At 46.5% G+C, this 24,042-nt stretch overlaps 1 non-coding gene across 1 annotated transcript; it reads right to left on the bottom strand.

Annotated features, from left to right (window-relative positions):
• Window positions 1-5,784: 5,784 nt before the first annotated feature.
• Window positions 5,785-5,856, bottom strand: TRNAC-GCA (transfer RNA cysteine (anticodon GCA)). Its single transcript has one exon. It is a non-coding gene; the product is annotated as a tRNA-Cys (tRNA).
• Window positions 5,857-24,042: the final 18,186 nt, after the last annotated feature.

Raw genomic sequence — 24,042 nt, forward strand, 5'->3', positions numbered from 1 at the left:
AGTCAATGGGAACCGTACAGAACCGTATGTGCGTATGATTCCATACGGTCTGCACCATCCGTTTTTTGACTTTGCACGTTTTTTTTTCTTGGAATTTCAATCAAACAAGTGAAACTTTATTCATAATGGAGTGAAAAGTTAAAAACGTATACTTTTTTTCTTAAAAAACGGATGCAACCGGACATCATTTTTCAAACCGTATACGGGTTAAAATTTGTACACGCGTTTTGATACAGTTTAGTCAGGTTTTGAGGAATCCGACTTTCATCAAAAACCTGAAACAGGAACTGTATTGCAAAAACGTGGTGTGAATGCCGCCTTATAATGGTTTTAAAGGAAGAAAATAAAGCTGCTAGAATGGCCAATCGCCTGACTTATATCCCACTGAAATCTATGGAAGATACTAAAGATCATGATTCATAGAAGAGGCCCGCGGAACCTTCAAGATTTGAAGACTGTTTAAAAGAATAGACCAAAATCCGCCCCAGAACAATGCAGGACATTAGCTTCTCCATACAGGAGGCTGAAGCGGTCATTACCTACAAAGTATTAAATATCAGTAAACGTGTTCAACACTATTTCCCTTTGTCATTTCACATTATTACACAGAACTCATTTTTCTGAGTTTATTTGCTTTGGTTTCTTTGTATGTATGGATTTTCAGGGTTGGTACTTACATCTGAGGACCATTTCATGTCCATAGCACCTGGAAATATATTTAGTGAAAAATAGGGACATGTTAAAGGGGCATTCCAGTAAAAAAAAACATGTTTTTTGGACTCCAACTGGCTCCAGAAAGTTAAACAGATTTGTAAATTACGTTTAAAAATCTTAATCCTTCCAGTACTTAGCTGCCGAATTTGAGTTGTTGTTTTCTGTCTGACCACAGTGCTCTCTGCTGACACCACCGTCACCCCCACCCCCTCAATACAAGTCTATGGGAGGGGGCGTCCCATAGAGTTGAATTGAGGGGACATGGCCGCGATAGCATGAGGGGGCGTGGCCGTGATGTCATGAGGGGGCATGGTTGTGACATCATGACCCACGCAGCCCGCACCCAGCGTTCGGAACTTCTGAACGCTGGGGAAGCGGAGTACCCCTTTAGAGAAGAAATCCAGCAAAAATAAACTTATCTCCTTATCCACAGGGTAGGGGATAAGTAGCTGCTCGCTGGGGTCCGACTGTTGGAACCTCCTGCAATCTCCATAACAGGACCAGGTGCTCAGTAAGAAGCGTGTGCTGCAGATGGCACGCGCTCCATTCATTTCTATATGAGCACCAAAAAGACCCGAGTACAGCTCTCAGGCATCATCGGCGCTCCCATACAAATGAATGGAGCGCGTGCAAGGAAGTCCTCCAAGTGATCCTGTAGGACTGGATAGGAGGGCTGCATATTACCAATCAGAAAACACTGCCTGAGAACGACCTGTAGAGCAGCATTTCCCAACCAGTGGATCTTCAGGTGTTACAAAACTACAACTCCCAGCATGCCCAGACAACCAAAAGCTGCTGGAGAGGGAGGCCTTGATTTACCTTTCAGGGACAGTGCAGATTCTCTGGAGGATCTGCACTGTCCCTGAAAGGTAAATCAAGGCCTCCCTCTCCAGCAGCCTTAGGCTGTTCAGGCATGCGTGCAGTTGTCGTTTTGCAACAGCTGGAGGCACACTCGTAGGGAAACACTGCTGAAGAGGCATAAATAGAAGAAAACCATTCAGGTAAATGAATCTGATATTAGCTGAAATGTAGCACTGTCTGCAGGGGTTGAAAACAACAATAACATGCAATTCAGTGGTCTGAAAAACTCCCTGTAAGGGCCTGTCCACACTAAGGAATAGCTGCTCGGAAAAATTACGGAGCCTCTGTTAAATTTTAAAGGCTGTCAGGGCATGCTGGGAGTTGTAGTTTTGCAACAGCTGAAGGCTCCCTGGTTGGGAAACACTGATCTAGACTCACGTGGACCCAGCGCTGATCCCATAATAATGATGAAGACAAGTGAAATAAAATAAGACAAGACGGATGTGATGGACAGATAGGTGCATACTGACCCCCTCCCCTTCCCTCCCTCCCACCTTCACCCTTATTCCATCCTCCAAGTTTCTGAGGACGATATACAGTATAAAGAGATGATCTGCAAACTCTCCAAGAGCTCACAGGTTCCCTCCGGAATAAAAGAGAACTGCAGGTAGGTGACTCTGTATCTACTGTTTAGCTGCAAATCCTTGTACAGTTCTATATGTCAGATATTGGGAATAATGGAAGAGACAGTTGTATTGTGTTAGTAATGTTGTGTGCAATATGTATTTAGCCTTCTGGTGTATAGAAGTGTATTATCATTAATTATTATTATTTAGAATAATAAATATTATTAATATTATAAAATATTTTCATTTAATCATTATTATCATTTGTATCATCATTACTATTATTGTTGTTCTTGTTCTATTATTATTTATATTTTTTCATTTATATTATAATCATTAGCAATATTGTTATTATTATTATCATTATTATTATTATTACTACCATAATTTGTATCATTGCTATTAGTGTTATTCTTATTCTATTATTAATATTTTATTATTAGCATCATTTTTATCATTTATAAAATTATTATTAATCTAATTGTTAATAAAATTGTTATTGTGATTATTATTATGATTATTATTATTATTATTGTTATAATATTTTTATCAATATTATTAGTGCTATTCTTATTCTATTATTTATATATTTTTTCTTTTATATTATTTTCATTATCAATATTGTTATTATCATTATTATTACTACCATCATTTTTATCATTGTTATTAGTGTTATTCTTCTATTATTATTTATATTTTATTATTAGCATCATTTTTATCATTTATAGAATTATTATTAATCTAATTGTTAATACAATTGTTATTGTGATTATTATTATGATTATTATTGTTATTATCATATTTTTATCATTATTAGTGCTATTCTTATTCTATTATTTATATTTTTTTCATTTATATTATGATCATTAGCAATATTGTTATTATTATCATTATTATTACTACCATAGTTTTTATAATTGTCATTAGTGTTATTCTTCTTCTATTGTTATTTATATTTTATTATTAGCATCATTTTTCTCATTTAAAAAATTATTATTTTAATTGTTAATAAAATTGTTATTGTGATTATTATTATGATTATTACTGTTATTATCATATTTTGATCAATATTATTAGTGTTATTGTATTATATATATTTTTTTTTCATTTATATTATTATCATTATCAATATTGTTATTATTATTATCATTATTACTATCATTTATTTTTTTATCATTATTATTATTAGTGTTATTCTTATATCATCATTTTAACATTTATATTATTATTGTTATTATCATTATTAATATTGTTATTTTATCATTAATCATTATTATTATTTTAATTATCACCATTATTGTTGTTATTATCATTATTATTTGTATAAATATAATTATACATCTTTTATAAATATAATTTTTATTATTACTACTATTATTATTATAATTATTATTATACATATTTTTTTTATTCTTCTTCTTCTTATTATCTAATTATATGTTATCATAGTATTCCTTTAGTATTAGTATTTAATGTCAATTGCTCTTGCACACAGGTAAGAAGCCCAAAAAAAAAAAATTTTAAAAAAATGAATCCCTCCATCTTTGGAGTATTCTGTCTGATGTTATGCGTCCAAAGTCGATCTCTGCATAATGGGCGGTTAAACGCATTGGATATGTCAGAAAACAGAGACCTGGTGAGTGTATTGGGAACAAAGTCAATTACAATAATATTCTATGTTTGGCGCTGCGAAGTAAATGAATTCTCTGTAGATCTGTTTTCTGCTTTATAGGGGCCACATGGATTCCATTTGGTAAATAAGGAACATATGATGTGTTACCTAATTCCAGGCAGTTTGTACATAAAAAAGACAGGAAATACAATTTTCAGTAAAAAAAATAAATAAATCAATACATAGAATAGCTTAAATGGGCACTTTCATTAAATGTAAATTTTGCTAATGCACTCCTTACGGTAAATAAAAAATCTTTCAAAAGTACTTTGCTTAAAAAAAATCAAGTTTTCTATGTTTTATTTGTGTTTTAAAAAGCTGCCACTAGGTGTCTCCCTACTTGTCCAGAGCACATTCTCCCCCCCCCCCCCCCCATCTCTTGCACAGACTTTGGACTCCTGCTGGCCTTGGCACAAGTCCAAAATCAGGAAATCCAGTCTGGAGTGCTGAGGGGTGTGTGTGCAGTCTTAGCCAATCATAGCTCATCTCACACTGAACTGCTCTGGGTTGTGTGTAGTAGAGTGAGGGAGGAAGTTCTCCCCTGTATGGCTTCAGATGATGTCACATCTGCTGGGGAACGCCCCTTCGCAGTCTGTGAATCTGACTGAGACTGAGCAGACAATACAGAGAAATATCAAGGTAGAAAACAAAAAAATCAGGAGGGACCGTGCACACACCTTGTGAACAGAGCAAGAGGACAGAGAGAATGCCATGCAGAGAAGGTAACCTAATTACCTGAATCATCGGGGTCCCAGCTGTCAAGTTGTGTCTTGTTTCTTTCCAGTCTGTCCACAGTGCTCTCTGCTGCCACCTCTGTCCGTGTCAGGAACTGTCCAGAGCAGGATAGGTTTGCTATGGGGATTTGCTCCTGCTCTGGACAGTTCCTGACATGGTGAGAGGAGGCAGCAGAGAGCACTGTGGACAGACTGGAAAGGACTACACAACTTCCTCTGCAGCATACAGCAGCTGATAAGTACTGGAAGGATTAAACCGTTTAATATACGTATAAAAGTTTTTTATACAGAAGTCATTTACAAATCTTTATAAATTTCTGGTGCCAGTAGATTTGAAAACCCCTTTTTCCACTCCGGAGTACCCTTTTAACTAACTGCATGAATATATCAACAGTAAAAGAAGACATTAGGCATGCTGCTTAAAATCAATACTATAGCTGTTTGCTTCCAGATTCTTACACGTCTATACAGTGGTCCCTCAACATACGATGGTAATCCGTTCCAAATGGACCATCGTTTGTTGAAACCATCGTATGTTGAGGGATCCGTGCAATGTAAAGTATAGGACAGTGGTCTACAACCTGCGGACCTCCAGATGTTGCAAAACTACAACACCCAGCATGCCCGGACAGCCGTTGGCTGTCCGGGCATGCTGGGAGTTGTAGTTTTGCAACATCTGGAGGTCCGCAGGTTAAAGACCACTGGTATTGGAGGTTATACTTACCTGTCCCCGCTGCTCCGGACCGTCACCGCTCGTCACCGCTGCCTGGGATGTCGCCCTCCATCGCTGTCGTCGTGTCCCCGGGGTGTCCCCGACGCTCCGGTAAGGCCTCTGCTTCCCCGGCATCCTCGCTCTCCGTCGCCGCCATCACGTCGCTACGCACGCCGCTCCTATTGGATGACGGGACGGCGTGCGCAGCGACGTGATGACGACGATGGAGAGTGCCGACGATGCAGGGGATCCCGAAGAGGACGCGCCGGAGCCCCGAGGACAGGTAAGTGATCGTCAGCGGACCACACGGGGCACCGTAAACGGCTATCCGGGGGCAGATGAAACAGTCTGCGCTGCAGGATAGCCGTTTATGCGATGGCGCCGACATACAAAAGCATCGTATGTTGATGCTGCCTCTGAGAGGCCATCGTATGTTGAAATGATCGTATGTCGGGGCCATCGTAGGTCGGGGGGGGGGGTCACTGTATATGTAATGGAAACTAATTTAGAGGGGGGAAAAAATGAAGGGGGCACCCGGATTTGAACCAGGGACCTCTCGATCTGCAGTCGAATGCTCTACCACTGAGCTATACCCCCGGCCTGTGACACCTCAGACAAGAACAGGTTTGGTGGAACCTCCATGAGTCACCTGTGTATTTAGCATTGTTTGCATGTTACAGGTGACAGCATGAACAATTCTCATAGGAATAATCTATGGCTGGGACTATGGTGACCCTGCGGGAAGGCCTCCTCCTACCGGGCAGAAGTGCAAAATCTGAAACTGGGCTCCCTAAATATCTTGTGTCATTTAAAGTAATGGTCTCCTCACTTTTTGGCAACATCTGGACCCCCTGTAGTTAGTTACCTTATCTACAGGATTTACAGATAATGATCAGCACTCTATAGTTAAAGGGGTTATCCAGGAAAAAACTTTTTTTATATATTATATATATATCAACTGGCTCCAGAAAGTTAAACAGATTTGTAAATTACTTCTATTAAAAAATCTTCATCCTTTCAGTACTTATGAGCTTCTGAAGTTGAGTTGTTCTTTTCTGTCTAAGTGCTCTCTGATGACACATGTTTTGGGAACCGCCCAGTTTAGAAGCAAATCCCCATAGCAAACCTCTTCTACTCCGTGCAGTTCCCGAGACAAGCAGAGATGTCAGCAGAGAGCACTGTTGCCAGACAGAAAACAACTCAACTTCAGCAGCTGATAATTATTGAAAGGATTAAGATTTTTTAATCGAAGTAATTTACAAATCTGTTTCACTTTCTGGAGCCAGTTGATAAAAAAAAAAAAAGTTTTTTCCTGGATAACCCCTTTAAAAAGCGGAATTGAAGCGTACCTGTCAGATTACAGAAAAATAACGCTTCCATATGTTCCTCACGAGGTCCTGCAGATGCTTTCCATGTCTTTTTTATGTGTCTAGCTTCTGTATTTGGCTCACAAATCCCTCTGTTCTGCTGCTCACTCATTCTGACATCCACTGCTCAGGAAGGGGCGTGTCTGAGGCAAGCACTGAGCCCGCCCTTACTCACCATGCATTCACTTCCTCCCTGAGTCTGCTGTGCTGGGTCTCTTCATCCAATCACTGCAGGTTGCTCTGTAACCCCCTCCTCTCTGTTTTCATGTTGCAGTCTGATAGGACAGGAGTGAGCACAGAGGAGTGTTAGTCCCGCCCTCACTTCCTGGACTTTGTCCCAGCCTGTGCTGGGGCTGGACAGGAATATGTTTTGGATGGTATGGAGACCCCTAGTGGTCTTTTTTACAATCCCTTAGTCATCCTGAAGAAATCAAGGTTCATCACAAAGGCATTTACAATTTATTGCTAAATCTAGAAAGTGTATGCAAAGGCGAAGATGTAAGTCCAAACTCTAAGGCTGCATTCACACCACAATATGACCTTCCCGATGCACAGATACGATTTCGGAAGCTCAAATCGCCTGACATTGTATCTGTGCATGGATAGGTACGAACAGATACGGAGCCATTAACTATTATGGGGCTGTGGACCCGCTCGTAGTCAGCTAGTGACTACCATCTGGTCATTTTCTCAGGGGATCCGATTTTTGACTCGGAATGAAAACCGTGGCAGACCATGAGGAATAATTGGCAAAGGGGGTATGAAGGGGGAATGAAATGTCAAAGAGGGAATGAAATGGCAAAGGAGGGGAGCAAGAGGGGAACTGAAGTGGCACAGGGGGGATTAGGGGGGAATGAAGTGGCACAGGGGGGATTAGTGGGGAATGAAGTGGCACAGGGGGAATTAGGGGGGAATGAAGTGGCACAGGGGGGATTAGGGGGGAATGAAGTGGCACAGGGGGGATTAGTGGGGAATGAAGTGGCACAGGGGGGAATGAAGTGTCACAGGGGGGATTAGTGGGGAATGAAGTGGCACAGGGGGGATTAGGGGGGAATGAAGTGGCACAGGGGGGATTAGTGGGGAATGAAGTGGCACAGGGGGGATTAGTGGGGAATGAAGTGGCACAGGGGGGATTAGTGGGGAATGAAGTGGCACGGGGGGATTAGGCGGGAATGAAGTGGCACAGGGGGGATTAGGGGGGAATGAAGTGGCACAGGGGGGATTAGGCGGGAATGAAGTGGCACAGGGGGGATTAGTGGGGAATGAAGTGGCACAGGGGGGATTAGTGGGGAATGAAGTGGCACAGGGGGGATTAGTGGGGAATGAAGTGGCACAGGGGGGATTAGTGGGGAATGAAGTGGCACAGGGGGGATTAGGCGGGAATGAAGTGGCACAGGGGGAATTAGGGGGGAATGAAGTGGCACAGGGGGGATTAGGGGGGAATGAAATAGCACAGATAGTAGTCAAGAGGATTGGGGATGAAACAGTACAGGGGGGTAATAAAGAAGGGGGATGAAATGGCACAGGGGATAGCAGTCGGATTTGTAATGCTGATACTGGATACTGGCATCACGTTGTGCGGGTTAGGACGCACTATATAATTTGTGCAATTGGCGGTGGAGAGTGGCACCAAACTAGGCATGTCTAAAAAGGGAAAGTTTGAAAAGCTCTGGTGTAACCTGTAGGCTACACATCACTGGCAGCGTAAAGGGGTACTCTGCCCCTAGGCATCTTATCCCCCGCACACTCCCTGTTGCACCCGGCGTTTGTTTAGAGCGTCGGGTACAGCACCAGAGGCTCGTGATGCCACGGCTGTGCCCTGCTCGTGACTTCACGCCATCACGCCCCTTCCCATAGACATGCATTGAGGGGGCACCGCCGTGACGTCACGAAGGGGCGTGACCATGACTTCACGAGCCTCCGCCCTGCATCGCCAGTCATCCGGCACGGAGCAAAGTTCGCTCCGTTTTACAGGATGTCTAGGGTGCAACAGCAGAGATTGCGAGGGTCCCCAGAGGCGGGACCCTCGCCATCAGACATCTTATCCCCTATCCTTTGGAAAGGGGATAAGATGTCTAGGGGCGGAGTACCCCTTTAACAGCTAAACAGGCAAAGTGCCTTCTCTGCTCTTGAAGACAAGTATCTCTCTCTTAATGACAACAAGGTGTCCTCGATAGATGGAAGACCCTCAAGCTCCTTTTCACAGCTCAGACGCGGCTCTTACCTAATGAGGAGACGTTGATGCACTTGATGAGGAGACGATGATGCACTTGATGAGGAGACGATGATGCACTTAGTGAGTAGAAATCAACAGCTCGATGTACTTGGTAACTTTAGAGGATGAATCCTTGTAGTCACCAATACGATAGAAGAGCATCTCCAGCCTTTGTCCTGATCCATTAGTGATATTCTAGACAAATCACAAGATAATTTGTGCTGGATGACAAATGCCGCGCTCGTACCTAATATTTTGTCAGTGGGAAATGTAAGGGCGACTGATGAAACCGCTCTCTTATTTCATCAAAGTAAAGTCTCAACAAGCTGTGTATTGATCTGCAGTTACTCATTGTATCATGAATGGATGACGAGCAGGTCCTCTATGTGAGGGCGGCTAACAATAGACTAGTCGTACGCTCTAGGAGCTGCGTACCTACCCGTACACTAGAGGCTGTAACATCAGAATCAATAAGAGGATTTATAAGGGCTCATATGGCATCAGCTGTTTGTGAAGGTGAAGGGTTCTCATCACCAGTCCATGTAGAGCTTCTCAACAAAAAGATGGAAAATGTCTGAACACTAGAGGCACTTTTGGCAGAATCAATAAATAATTTAAGAGAAGCAGATAGAGCTGGCTGTTTGTGGAGGAGACGGGTTCTCTACTGTAAGTGTGCACCAGCGGCAATAGGTTTGCTCCTTGTATAGTGTGTGAATTTACTTGAAGACGCTAGGATTGTCTACTGTTTCCCAACTAATGTGCCTTCAGTCATGCTTTATCCTGGCTTAATCTTCACAGGCCACAACCCTTCTTTACCATAAGAACTGTGAAGTTATGGAATAGTACACCTCAGGAACTGCTCACAGCAAAAAACAGTTGAGGGCTTCAAAACAGGCTTATGGAGCATTCACACAATGATTTGAGCATCCGGCCATACCCCTTGCCTTCATCCACCCATACTCCTTCCCTTGATCTACCCATACACCTTGCTATTATTCACCCATACCCCTTTCCTTCATCCACCCATACTCCTCCCTTTCATCAACCCATACCCCTTCCATTCAGCACCCATACCCCTTCCCTTCAGCACCCATACCCCTTTCCTTCATCCACCCATACTCCTTACCTTAATCCAACCATACTTTTTCCATTTATTCACTCATACTCTTCCCCTTCATCCACCCATACCCCTTCCCTTCATACTCCTCCCTTTCATCCACCCATACCCCTTCCATTCAGCACCCATACCCCTTTCCTTCAGCACCCATACCCCTTTCATTCATCCACCCATACCCCTTCCCTTCATCCACCCATACCCCTTCCCTTAATCCATCCATACTACTTCCATTTATTCACTCATACCCCTCCCCTTCATCCACCCATACCCCTTCCCTTCAGCACCAATACCTCTTTCCTTCATCCACCCATACCCCTTCCCTACATCCACCCATACCCCTTCCCTTCATCCACCCATACCCCTTCCCTTCATCCACCCATACCCCTCCCCTTCATCCACCTATACCCCTTCCCTTCATTCACCCATACCCCTCCCCTTCATCCACCCATACCCCTCCCCTTCATCCTCCCATACCCCTTCCCTTCATCCTCCCATACCCCTCCCCTTCATCCACCCATACCCCTCCCCTTCATCCTCCCATACCCCTTCCCTTCATCCTCCCATACCCCTTCCCTTCATCCTCCCATACCCCTCCCCTTCATCCACCCATACCTCTTCCCGTCAGCACCAATACCCCTTCCTTTCAGCACCCATACCCCTTCCTTTCAGCACCCATACCTCCTTCCTTCATCCACCCATACCCCTTCCCTTCATCCATCCATACCCCTCCCCTTTATCCACCCATACCCCTCCCCTTCATCCACCCATACTCTTTCCCTTCATCCACCCATACCCCTCCCCTGTATCCACCCATACCCCTCCCCTGTATTCACCCATACCCCTTCCCTCCATCCACCCATACTCCTCCCTTTCATCCACCCATACCCCTTCCCTTCAGCACCCATACCCCTTCCCTTCAGCACCCATACCCCTTTCATTCATCCACCCATACCCCTTTCATTCATCCACCCATACCTCTCCCATTCATCCACCCATACCCCTTCCCTTCATCCACCCATACCCCTTCCCTTTACCCACCCATACCCCTTCCCTTCATCCACCCATACCCCTTCCCTTTACCCACCTATACCCCTTCCCTTCATCCACCCATACCCCTCCCCTTCATCCACCCATACCCCTTCCCTTCATCCACCCATACTGCTCCCCTTCATACTCCTCCCCTTCATCCCCCCATAACCCTCCTATTTATTCACCCATATACCCCTTCCCTCCATCCCCCCATAACCCTCCTATTTATTCACCCATACCCCTTCCCTTCATCCCCCCATAACCCTCCTATTTATTCACCCATACCCCTTCCCTTCATCCCCCCATAACCCTCCTATTTATTCACCCATACCCCTTCCCTTCATCCCCCCATAACCCTCCTATTTATTCACCCATACCCCTTCCCTTCATCCGCACATACCCCTTCCCTTTATCTACCCATACCCCTCCCCTTCATCCACCCATTGCCCTCACCTTCATCCATCATACTATGTAACCCTTTGTCTGATTGTGACTCCCGAAATAGGCCGGCTGTATCTATATATGTATTCTAATAAAGTGAATGGGGAAACTGTATATGGAGTTGGAGGTGACAGTATGTGCTTCCTTACGTCCTGTTTTAGGGGCTCTATACAAGGGGGTCTACGACCCAACAACCAGGGGGAAGCACTGCTATGACCAAGGACAGAAGGAAGCCCTTAGATAAGGAAGGATAGGGTAAGTTATGATCAAGAGCATAAGAATAAAGGTAACTATCCCTTTTCATTGCAGTTTTTAAGTGCACTGCAGGCATATTTCAGCAGAAGAGGTATCCATGTGGACAGAACAGCCCCCTCATACATCATCTTATCCTCAAAGCCTCAAAGTAGAAGCCATTCTTTCCTTGGTGACGACAGACTTTTAGAGACGCAAGTAAGTGACGGTGGCTCCAAGAAGGACATTCAGTGGGTAAGTCAGGTCATTACAAAGAAACAAGTATTATGATACTATGAAGAGTTGTACAATTGGGTTATGGAAGGTTTTACAGCCATTCACACCCGGAACTATTCTGCAAGTTACTGAGCTTTAGAGCCCATTCACACAGAGAAATATCCGTCTGTGAAAATTCATTGCATGGGACATTTCATACATGGCGGGACCGCTGGGAAATACATTGAGGGAGATTTATCAAAACCTGTGGAGAGGCAAAGTTTCCCAGTTGCCCATAGGGGATATAACACTGCACACACTGATCTTTTACATTGATCATTGTTATCTCATAGGATAACATTGATCAATGATTCTGCCGCTTGACTGCTCATGCCTGGATCTTAGGCACGGAGCAATCATTCGGCTATCGGACGTGGAGGAGGAAGGTAGGGACCCTTCAAGTGTCCTCCAGCTGTTCGGGACGCCGCGGCAGTCCCGAACAGCCCACTGAGCTAGCCGGGAGTAGTTTACTTTTACTTTAAACACAGCGATCAACTTTGAACGCCACGTCTAAAGGGTTAATAGCGCGCGGCACCGCAATCAGTGCTTTCAGCCACGGGTCCTGGCCATTGTTAGAGGCCGGGCCCGACCCGCTATGACGCCGTGGCCCCGTGTTATAGAAAGGGAAAGGATTCAGGATGTACAGTTACGCCCTGTGTCCCAAGGGGTTAAGAATGTAAGAAGCAAGCTGATTGGTTGCAATGGACAACTGAGCAACTTTCCCCCCCCCCCCCCCCCCATTGTCTCCATGGAGGGCAATGCATTTTTGAGCAGATTCAGCAGAAATAGACGAGTTCATTTTCTCTGCAGAATCCAGAATTTCAATTTCTGAAGCAGATGTTTCCGCCACGGAAATCCATTTAAAACAATGGGACTCTGCTACAACAGAATTTTTCCGCTGGACTCTGACTGGAAATTCTATCATGTGAATGGGCCCCAAATCTCCCAGTATTACCTTGTTGAATATGAAACAAAGAAGAAGAGAAAAGGATTGCACTCACCAGATGATAGCATAACTTTCTTTATTAAAGTTCCATTAAAGGGGTACTCCCGTGCCCCAGTGTTTTGAACATTTTGTTCAGAACGTTTGGAGCGGGCGACCGTGATCGTGACGTCGCGGCTACGCCCCCGTGATGTCACGACCATGCTCCCTCCATTCATGTCTATGGGAGGGGGCGTAAGATCCCCCTTCCCCTAGACATGAATGGAGGGGCGTGGCGTCACGACCACTGCCGCTGGAATGTGGCGTTTGTATAGAACACCGTGTACTGCGGGAGATTGGTTGCAATCTTGGCTGAGACCGGATGACTGGCGATGCAGGGATGAGGCTCATGACGTCATGGCCACGCCCCGCTTGATGATGTAACGGCCACGCCCTCTCAATGCAAGTCTATGGGAGGGGGCGTGACGGCCGTCACGCCCCCTCCCATAGACTTGCATTGAGGGGGCGTGGTCGTGATGTCAAGGGCCTCTGGCACTGTACCCGACGTTCTGAACGGGTGTAGCAGGGAGATTGCGGGGGTCCCCAGTAGGGATAGACCGATATCGATTTTTTAGGGGCGATACCGATAATCTGTGACCTTTCAGGCCGATAGCCGATAACTTATACCGATATTCCGGTATAAGTTATCGGCTATTTCCCCCCACCCGGCCCCGCAGAAGCTGCTGCAGATCAATGATTTAAAGCGGGCGCTTTAAATCAATGAACTGTAGCGGCTTTTGCGGGGTCAGAGACTGCCGCCGCCGCCCGCTTCTCTCCCCCTGCCTGTCCTGGGGTCCTCCCTAGTCCAACCACCGCTGCCGCTGCCCCATTGCCTCCCCCATCCCCGGTTTTATAATTACCTGTTCCCAGGGCCCGGAGTCCGTGCTACTTCTGGCTCCGGCGGCGTCCTGAGCTGTCACTGTGCGCACTGACGGTGACGTCTTGCTGAGGATGTCACTCGTCATTGCCCTGCGCAGCGCAGGACGCCGCAGGAGCCAGAAGTAGCGTGGACCCCGGGAACAGGTAATTATAAAACCGGGGATGGGGGGAGGCAATGGGGCGGCGGTGGTGGTCTCTGGCCAGGGAGGGGCATTATCGGCATATCGGTACCGATAATGCCCAAAATCGTGAATATCGGCCGAGATAGGATAGGGGAATAAGATGTCTTGCAGCGGAGTACCCCTTTAAAGAAACAACAGAAAAAGTATTCCAATGTGGGAGTGAGAGCCGCAGCGCACAGGTGCAGGGGCATACCGCTAGTTTCACGTCTGGCATGGACGTTCCTTTTCTCTTCTTTGTTTCTTCTTTTGGGGTTTGTCCCACCAGTATAGTCTATTGTGAGCCGATCTATGACACTTCTTTGTCGGAGATACGTGGTTAGCAGTGCCTGGTTTGGACTTTGCTATATCTTTTCCAAGTGTTCTTTACCTTGTTAAATACTTTACAGATTTGCTTTGGTGATAAAGATTAGAGATGAGCGAACATACAGTAAATTCGATTCGTCACTAACTTCTCGGCTCAGCAGTTGATGACTTTTCCTGCATAAATGAGTTCAGCTTTCAGGTGCTCCGGTGGGCTGGAAAAGGTGGATACAGTCCTAGGAGACTCTTTCCTAGGACTATATCCACCTTTTCCAGCCCACCGGAGCACCTGAAAGCTGAACTAATTTATGCAGGATAAGTCATCAACTACTGAGCCGAGAAGTTTGTGACGAATCGAATTTACTGTAAGTTCGCTCATCTCTAATAAAGATACTGGGAAACTGTACAGTAATATATAGAGTAGTCCCTCAAGTTACAATATTTATTGGTTGTATGTGACGACCGTTGTATGTAACTCTATGGAAACCTGGTCATTGGTTCTGAAGCCCCCAAAATATCATCCAAAAAAAGTGAGGATTAAAGAAAGAAAAGGAGATAACTAATACATATAAAGCAAATCCTTACATATAAAAGTAATAAAGATCTGCTTTTTTTTTATATATCAACTGGTTCCAGAAAGTTAAAGAGATTTGTAAATTACTTCTATTTAAAAAAAATCTTAATCTTTTCAGTACTTATGAGCTGCTTAAGTTGAGTTGTTCATTTCTGTCTGAGTGCTCTCTGATGACACCTGTCTCGGGAACCGCCCAGTTTAGAAGCAAATCCCCATAGCAAACCTCTTCTACTCTGTGCAGTTCCCAAGACAAGCAGAGATGTCAGCAGAGAGCACTGTTGCCAGACAGAAAAGAACAACTCAACTTCAGCAGCTGATAATTATTGGAAGGATTAAGAATTTTTTTAATAGAAGTAATTTACAAATCTGTTTAACTTTCTGGAGCCAGTTGATATAAAAAAAAAAGTTTTTTTCCTGGAATACCCCTTTAAATTTGGGAGTTTTATTTGGTTACTAACTACAACTCCCAGCATGCCCTGATACAGCTTGTGGCTCAGTAGCTGCCCCAAATGAAAACTACAACTCCCAGCATGTTGGACTATATAGTAGTATATAGTATAGGTCAGTGTTTTCCAACCAGGGGTGCCTCCAGCTGTTGCAAAACTACAACTAAAAGCATGCCCGGACAGCCTTTGGCTGTCCGGGCATGCTGGGAGTTCTAGTTTTGCAACAGCTGGAGGAACTCTGGTTGGGAAACACTGGTATAGTATATGGTGCAACATTCCGGAAGTTGGAGGATTGGTTGGATAAATACCAGCTAGGTGGCAACCCTAGTCTCAATTGATCGTTAGAGATGAACAAATAAATTTGGAATTAATTCATTTTGTTCCCAAAATTTCCAAAAAAACTAAACTGTACTCATCCAACTCTGATTTCTTTGTGATTCACTTGGGGGAAATTAGTAGGGGAGCAGTTACTCCTCTTGTACACCATATGACTTGCTCGGAGAACATCAGCCGGTCCAAGCGCAGAGCGCCTGCGCAGCACCCGGAACCGTCTGCCAGTTCACAGTCTCTTTGATAGTTGAATCATCCTGAAACAATTTTCGGTTATTTCTCACTATTGATAAGACAACAAGATGCACTGTTAGCGCTACTATAACTTTTTAGAGTCCAGACTTTGTAGAATTTCTGGTACTTGCATTGTCTCTAAAAAAAAAAAAAAAACGGGCTGGGATTATATATTAAATGGGAGAACACTTGGGACGAATGACATGGAAAAGGACTTGGGAGTCTTAGTTAATAGTAAATTTGGTTATAGTGACCAGTGTCAGGCAGCTGGTGCCAAGGCAAATAAAATCATGGGGGACATCAATAGGGGCATAGATACCCACGACAAGGAAATAATTCTACAGCTGTACAAATCACTAGTCAGACCACACATGGAATACTGTGTACAGTACTGGTCAGACCACACATAGAATACTGTGTACAGTACTGGTCAGACCACACATAGAATACTGTGTACAGTACTGGTCAGACCACACATAGAATACTGTGTACAGTACTGGTCAGACCACACATGGAATACTGTGTACAGTACTGGACAGACCACACATGGAATACTGTGTACAGTACTGGTCAGACCACACATGGAATACTGTGTACAGTACTAGTCAGACCACACATGGAATACTATGTACAGTACTGGTCAGACCACACATGGAATACTGTGTACAGTACTGGTCAGACCACACATGGAATACTGTGTACAGTACTGGTCAGACCACACATAGAATACTGTGTACAGTACTGGTCAGACCACACATAGAATACTGTGTACAGTACTGGTCAGACCACACATGGAATACTGTGTACAGTACTGGTCAGATCTCACATGGAATACTGTGTACAGTACTGGTCAGACCACACATGGAATACTGTGTACAGTACTGGTCAGACCACACATGGAATACTGTGTACAGTACTGGTCAGACCACACATGGAATACTGTGTACAGTACTGGACAGACCACACATGGAATACTGTGTACAGTACTGGACAGACCACACATGGAATACTGTGTACAGTACTGGTCAGACCACACATGGAATACTGTGTACAGTACTGGTCAGACCACACATGGAATACTGTGTACAGTACTGGTCAGACTACACATGGAATACTGTGTACAGTACTGGTCAGAACACACATGGAATACTGTGTACAGTACTGGTCAGACCACACATAGAATACTGTGTAGAGTACTGGTCAGAACACACATGGAATACTGTGTACAGTACTGGTCAGATCTCACATGGAATACTGTGTACAGTACTGGTCAGACCACACATGGAATACTGTGTGCAGTACTGGTCAGACCACACATGGAATACTGTGTACAGTACTGGTCAGACCACACATAGAATACTGTGTACAGTACTGGTCAGACCACACATGGAATACTGTGTACAGTACTGGTCAGACCACACATGGAATACTGTGTACAGTACTGGTCAGACTACACATGGAATACTGTGTACAGTACTGGTCAGAACACACATGGAATACTGTGTACAGTACTGGTCAGACCACACATAGAATACTGTGTAGAGTACTGGTCAGACCACACATGGAATACTGTGTACAGTACTGGTCAGATCTCACATGGAATACTGTGTACAGTACCGGTCAGACCACACATGGAATACTGTGTACAGTACTGGTCAGACCACACATGGAATACTGTGTACAGTACTGGTCAGACCACACATAGAATACTGTGTACAGTACTGGTCAGACCACACATGGAATACTGTGTACAGTACTGGTCAGACCACACATGGAATACTGTGTACAGTACTGGTCAGACCACACATGGAATACTGTGTACAGTACTGGTCAGACCACACATGGAATACTGTGTACAGTACTGGTCAGACCACACATGGAATACTGTGTACAGTACTGGTCAGACCACACATGGAATACTGTTACGCCGAGCGCTCCGGGTCCCCGCTCCTCCCCGGAGCGCTCGCTTCACTCTCTCCGCTGCAGCGCTCCGGTCACGTCCTCTGACCCGGGGCGCTGCGATCCCGCTGCCAGCCGGGATGCGATTCGCGATGCGGGTAGCGCCCGCTCGCGATGCGCACCCCGGCTCCCCTACCTGACTCGCTCCCCGTCTGTTCTGTCCCGGCGCGCGCGGCCCCGCTCCCTAGGGCGCGCGCGCGCCGGGTCTCTGCGATTTAAAGGGCCACTGCGCCGCTGATTGGCGCAGTGGTTCCAATTAGGGTAATCACCTGTGCACTTCCCTATATTACCTCACTTCCCTTGCACTCCCTTGCCGGATCTTGTTGCCTTAGTGCCAGTGAAAGCGTTCCTTGTGTGTTCCTTGCCTGTGTTTCCAGACCTTCTGCCGTTGCCCCTGACTACGATCCTTGCTGCCTGCCCCGACCTTCTGCTACGTCCGACCTTGCTTCTGCCTACTCCCTTGTACCGCGCCTGTCTTCAGCAGCCAGAGAGGTGAGCCGTTGCTAGTGGATACGACCTGGTCACTACCGCCGCAGCAAGACCATCCCGCTTTGCGGCGGGCTCTGGTGAAAACCAGTAGTGGCTTAGAACCGGTCCACTAGCACGGTCCACGCCAATCCCTCTCTGGCACAGAGGATCCACTACCTGCCAGCCGGCATCGTGACAGTAGATCCGGCCATGGATCCCGCTGAAGTTCCTCTGCCAGTTGTCGCTGACCTCACCACGGTGGTCGCCCAGCAGTCACAACAGATAGCGCAACAAGGCCAACAGCTGTCTCAACTGACCGTTATGCTACAACAGTTACTACCAAAGCTTCAGCAGTCATCTCCTCCGCCAGCTCCTGCACCTCCTCCGCAGCGAGTGGCCGCTCCTGGGATACGCTTATCCTTGCCGGATAAATTTGATGGGGACTCTAAGTTTTGCCGTGGCTTTCTTTCCCAATGTTCCCTGCATCTGGAGATGATGTCGGACCTGTTTCCCACTGAAAGGTCTAAGGTGGCTTTCGTAGTCAGTCTTCTGTCCGGAAAAGCCCTGTCATGGGCCACACCGCTCTGGGACCGCAATGACCCCGTCACTGCCTCTGTACACTCCTTCTTCTCGGAAATCCGAAGTGTCTTTGAGGAACCTGCCCGAGCCTCTTCTGCTGAGACTGCCCTGTTGAACCTGGTCCAGGGTAATTCTTCCGTTGGCGAGTATGCCGTACAATTCCGTACACTTGCTTCAGAATTGTCCTGGAATAATGAGGCCCTCTGCGCGACCTTCAAAAAAGGCCTATCCAGCAACATTAAAGATGTTCTGGCCGCACGAGAAATCCCTGCTAATCTACATGAACTCATTCACCTAGCCACTCGCATTGACATGCGTTTTTCTGAAAGGCGCCAGGAACTCCGCCAAGATATGGACTCTGTTCGCACGAGGCGTTTCGTCTCCTCGGCTCCTCTCTCCTCTGGTCCCCTGCAATCTGTTCCTGTGCCTCCCGCCGTGGAGGCTATGCAGGTCGACCGGTCTCGCCTGACACCTCAAGAGAGGACACGACGCCGTATGGAGAACCTCTGCCTGTACTGTGCTAGTACCGAACACTTCCTGAGGGATTGTCCTATCCGTCCTCCCCGCCTGGAAAGACGTACGCTGACTCCGCACAAAGGTGAGACAGTCCTTGATGTCTACTCTGCTTCTCCACGTCTTACTGTGCCTGTGCGGATGTCTGCCTCTGCCTTCTCCTTCCCTGCTGTGGCCTTCTTGGACTCTGGATCTGCAGGAAATTTTATTTTGGCCTCTCTCGTCAACAGGTTCAACATTCCGGTGACCAGTCTCGCCAGACCCCTCTACATCAATTGTGTAAATAATGAAAGATTGGACTGTACCATACGTTTCCGCACGGAGCCCCTTCTTATGAGCATCGGATCTCATCATGAGAGGATTGAACTTTTGGTCCTCCCCAATTGCACCTCGGAAATTCTCCTTGGACTTCCCTGGCTTCAACTTCATTCCCCTACCCTGGATTGGTCCACTGGGGAGATCAAGAGTTGGGGGTCCTCTTGTTCCAAGAACTGTCTAAAACCGGTTCCCAGTAACCCTTGCCGTAACTCTGTGGTTCCTCCAGTAACCGGTCTCCCTAAGGCCTATATGGACTTCGCGGATGTTTTCTGCAAAAAACAAGCTGAGACACTACCTCCTCACAGGCCTTATGATTGCCCTATCGACCTCCTCCCGGGCACTACTCCACCCCGGGGCAGAATTTATCCTCTCTCTGCCCCAGAGACTCTTGCCATGTCCGAATACGTCCAGGAGAATCTAAAGAAGGGCTTTATCCGTAAATCCTCCTCTCCTGCCGGAGCCGGATTTTTCTTTGTGTCCAAAAAAGATGGCTCCCTACGTCCTTGCATTGACTACCGCGGTCTTAATAAAATCACGGTTAAGAACCGCTACCCCTTACCCCTCATCTCTGAACTCTTTGATCGCCTCCAAGGTGCCCACATCTTCACTAAATTGGACTTAAGAGGCGCCTATAACCTCATCCGCATCAGAGAGGGGGACGAGTGGAAAACGGCATTTAACACCAGAGATGGACACTTTGAGTATCTGGTCATGCCCTTTGGACTGTGCAACGCCCCTGCCGTCTTCCAAGACTTTGTCAATGAAATTTTTCGTGATCTGTTATACTCCTGTGTTGTTGTATATCTGGACGATATCCTAATTTTTTCTGCCAATCTAGAAGAACACCGCCAGCATGTCCGTATGGTTCTTCAGAGACTTCGTGACAACCAACTCTATGCCAAAATTGAGAAATGTCTGTTTGAATGCCAATCTCTTCCTTTTCTAGGATATTTGGTCTCTGGCCAGGGACTACAGATGGATCCAGACAAACTCTCTGCCGTCTTAGATTGGCCACGCCCCTCCGGACTCCGTGCTATCCAACGCTTTTTGGGGTTCGCCAATTATTACAGGCAATTTATTCCACATTTTTCTACCATTGTGGCTCCTATCGTGGCTTTAACCAAAAAAAGTGCTGATCCCAAGTCCTGGCCTCCTCAAGCAGAAGACGCCTTTAAACGACTCAAGTCTGCCTTTTCTTCGGCTCCCGTCCTCTCCAGACCTGACCCTTCCAAACCCTTCCTATTGGAGGTTGATGCCTCCTCAGTGGGAGCTGGAGCTGTTCTTCTACAAAAAAATTCTTCCGGGCATGCTGTCACTTGTGGTTTTTTCTCTAGGACCTTCTCTCCAGCGGAGAGGAACTACTCCATCGGGGATCGAGAGCTTCTAGCCATTAAATTAGCACTTGAGGAATGGAGGCATCTGCTGGAGGGATCAAGTTCTCCTGTTATTATCTACACCGACCACAAGAACCTCTCCTACCTCCAGTCTGCCCAACGGCTGAATCCTCGCCAGGCCCGCTGGTCTCTGTTCTTTGCCCGATTTAATTTTGAGATTCACTTTCGTCCTGCCGATAAGAACATTAGGGCCGATGCTCTCTCTCGTTCCTCGGATGCCTCAGAAGTTGATCTCCCTCCGCAACACATCATTCCACCTGACTGCCTGATCTCCACTTCTCCTGCCTCCATCAGGCAGACTCCTCCAGGGAAGACCTTTGTTTCTCCACGCCAACGCCTCGGAATCCTCAAATGGGGTCACTCCTCCCATCTCGCAGGTCATGCGGGCATCAAGAAATCTGTGCAACTCATCTCCCGCTTCTATTGGTGGCCGACTCTGGAGACGGATGTTGGGGACTTTGTGCGAGCCTGCACTATCTGTGCCCGGGATAAGACTCCTCGCCAGAAGCCCGCTGGTTTTCTTCATCCTCTGCCTGTCCCCGAACAGCCTTGGTCTCTGATTGGTATGGATTTTATTACTGATTTACCCCCTTCCCGTGGCAACACTGTTATTTGGGTGGTCGTTGATCGATTCTCCAAAATGGCACATTTCATCCCTCTTCCTGGTCTTCCTTCTGCGCCTCAGTTGGCTAAACAATTTTTTGTACACATTTTTCGTCTTCACGGGTTGCCTACGCAGATTGTCTCGGATAGAGGTGTCCAATTCGTGTCTAAATTCTGGAGGGCTCTCTGTAAACAACTCAAGATTAAATTAAATTTTTCCTCTGCATATCATCCCCAGTCCAATGGACAAGTAGAAAGAATTAACCAGATCTTGGGTGATTATTTGCGACATTTTGTTTCCTCCCGCCAGGATGACTGGGCAGATCTCCTTCCATGGGCCGAATTCTCGTATAACTTCAGGGTCTCTGAATCTTCCTCCAAATCCCCATTTTTCGTGGTGTACGGCCGTCACCCTCTTCCCCCCCTCCCTACCCCCTTGCCCTCTGGTCTGCCCGCTGTGGATGAAATTTCTCGTGACCTTTCCATTATATGGAGAGAGACCCAAAATTCTCTCTTACAGGCTTCTTCACGCATGAAGTGGTTCGCGGATAAGAAAAGAAGAGCTCCCCCCGTTTTTTCCCCTGGAGACAAGGTATGGCTCTCCGCTAAATATGTCCGCTTCCGTGTCCCTAGCTACAAGTTGGGACCACGCTATCTTGGTCCTTTCAAAATTTTGTGTCAAATTAATCCTGTCTCTTATAAACTTCTTCTTCCTCCTTCTCTTCGTATCCCTAATGCCTTTCACGTCTCTCTTCTCAAACCACTCATCCTCAACCGTTTTTCTCCCAAATCTGTTCCTCCCACTCCTGTTTCCGGCTCCTCGGACGTCTTCTCGGTCAAGGAAATTTTGGCTGCCAAAAAGGTCAGAGGGAAAAAATTTTTTTTAGTAGACTGGGAGGGTTGTGGTCCTGAAGAGAGATCCTGGGAACCTGAGGACAACATCCTTGACAAAAGTCTGCTCCTCAGGTTCTCAGGCTCCAAGAAGAGGGGGAGACCCAAGGGGGGGGGTACTGTTACGCCGAGCGCTCCGGGTCCCCGCTCCTCCCCGGAGCGCTCGCTTCACTCTCTCCGCTGCAGCGCTCCGGTCACGTCCTCTGACCCGGGGCGCTGCGATCCCGCTGCCAGCCGGGATGCGATTCGCGATGCGGGTAGCGCCCGCTCGCGATGCGCACCCCGGCTCCCCTACCTGACTCGCTCCCCGTCTGTTCTGTCCCGGCGCGCGCGGCCCCGCTCCCTAGGGCGCGCGCGCGCCGGGTCTCTGCGATTTAAAGGGCCACTGCGCCGCTGATTGGCGCAGTGGTTCCAATTAGGGTAATCACCTGTGCACTTCCCTATATTACCTCACTTCCCTTGCACTCCCTTGCCGGATCTTGTTGCCTTAGTGCCAGTGAAAGCGTTCCTTGTGTGTTCCTTGCCTGTGTTTCCAGACCTTCTGCCGTTGCCCCTGACTACGATCCTTGCTGCCTGCCCCGACCTTCTGCTACGTCCGACCTTGCTTCTGCCTACTCCCTTGTACCGCGCCTGTCTTCAGCAGCCAGAGAGGTGAGCCGTTGCTAGTGGATACGACCTGGTCACTACCGCCGCAGCAAGACCATCCCGCTTTGCGGCGGGCTCTGGTGAAAACCAGTAGTGGCTTAGAACCGGTCCACTAGCACGGTCCACGCCAATCCCTCTCTGGCACAGAGGATCCACTACCTGCCAGCCGGCATCGTGACAAATACTGTGTACAGTACTGGTCAGACCACACATGGAATACTGTGTACAGTACTGGGCACCAGTGTACAAGAAAGATATAGTGGAACTGGAGAGTGTATAAAGAAGGGCCACCAGAGTAATACGGAGAATGGGAGGACTACAGTACCCAGAAAGATTATCAGAATTAGGGTTATTTAGTTTAGAAAAAATAAGGCTTAGGGGAGACCTAATAACTATGTATAAATATATCAGGACAGTACAGAGATCTCTCCATGATCTATTTATACCCAGGACTGTATCTATAACAAGGGGGCATCATCTATGTCTAGAGGAAAGAAGGTTTCTAGACCAGCACAGACAGGGGTTCTTTACTGTAAGAGCAGTGAGACTGTGGAATTCTCTCACGGAGGAGGTGGTCATGGGGAACTCTGTAAAATAGTTCAAAAAGGAGTCTGGATGCATTTTTGGAGAATATTAACATTACAGGTTATGGATACTATATTTATAGGGACAGAACGTTGGTCCAGGGATTTATTCTGATGCCATATTTGGAGTCGGGAAGGAATTTTTACCTCTAGTATGAGGATTTTTTGCTTCCTCTGGATCAACTCAGTAGGGACTCATTAGGGTTATAGGTTAAACTTGATGGAC

Source organism: Hyla sarda, chromosome 12, assembly GCF_029499605.1.
Source record: "Hyla sarda isolate aHylSar1 chromosome 12, aHylSar1.hap1, whole genome shotgun sequence".
In the NCBI taxonomy this organism is placed as follows: Eukaryota; Metazoa; Chordata; class Amphibia; order Anura; family Hylidae; genus Hyla; species Hyla sarda.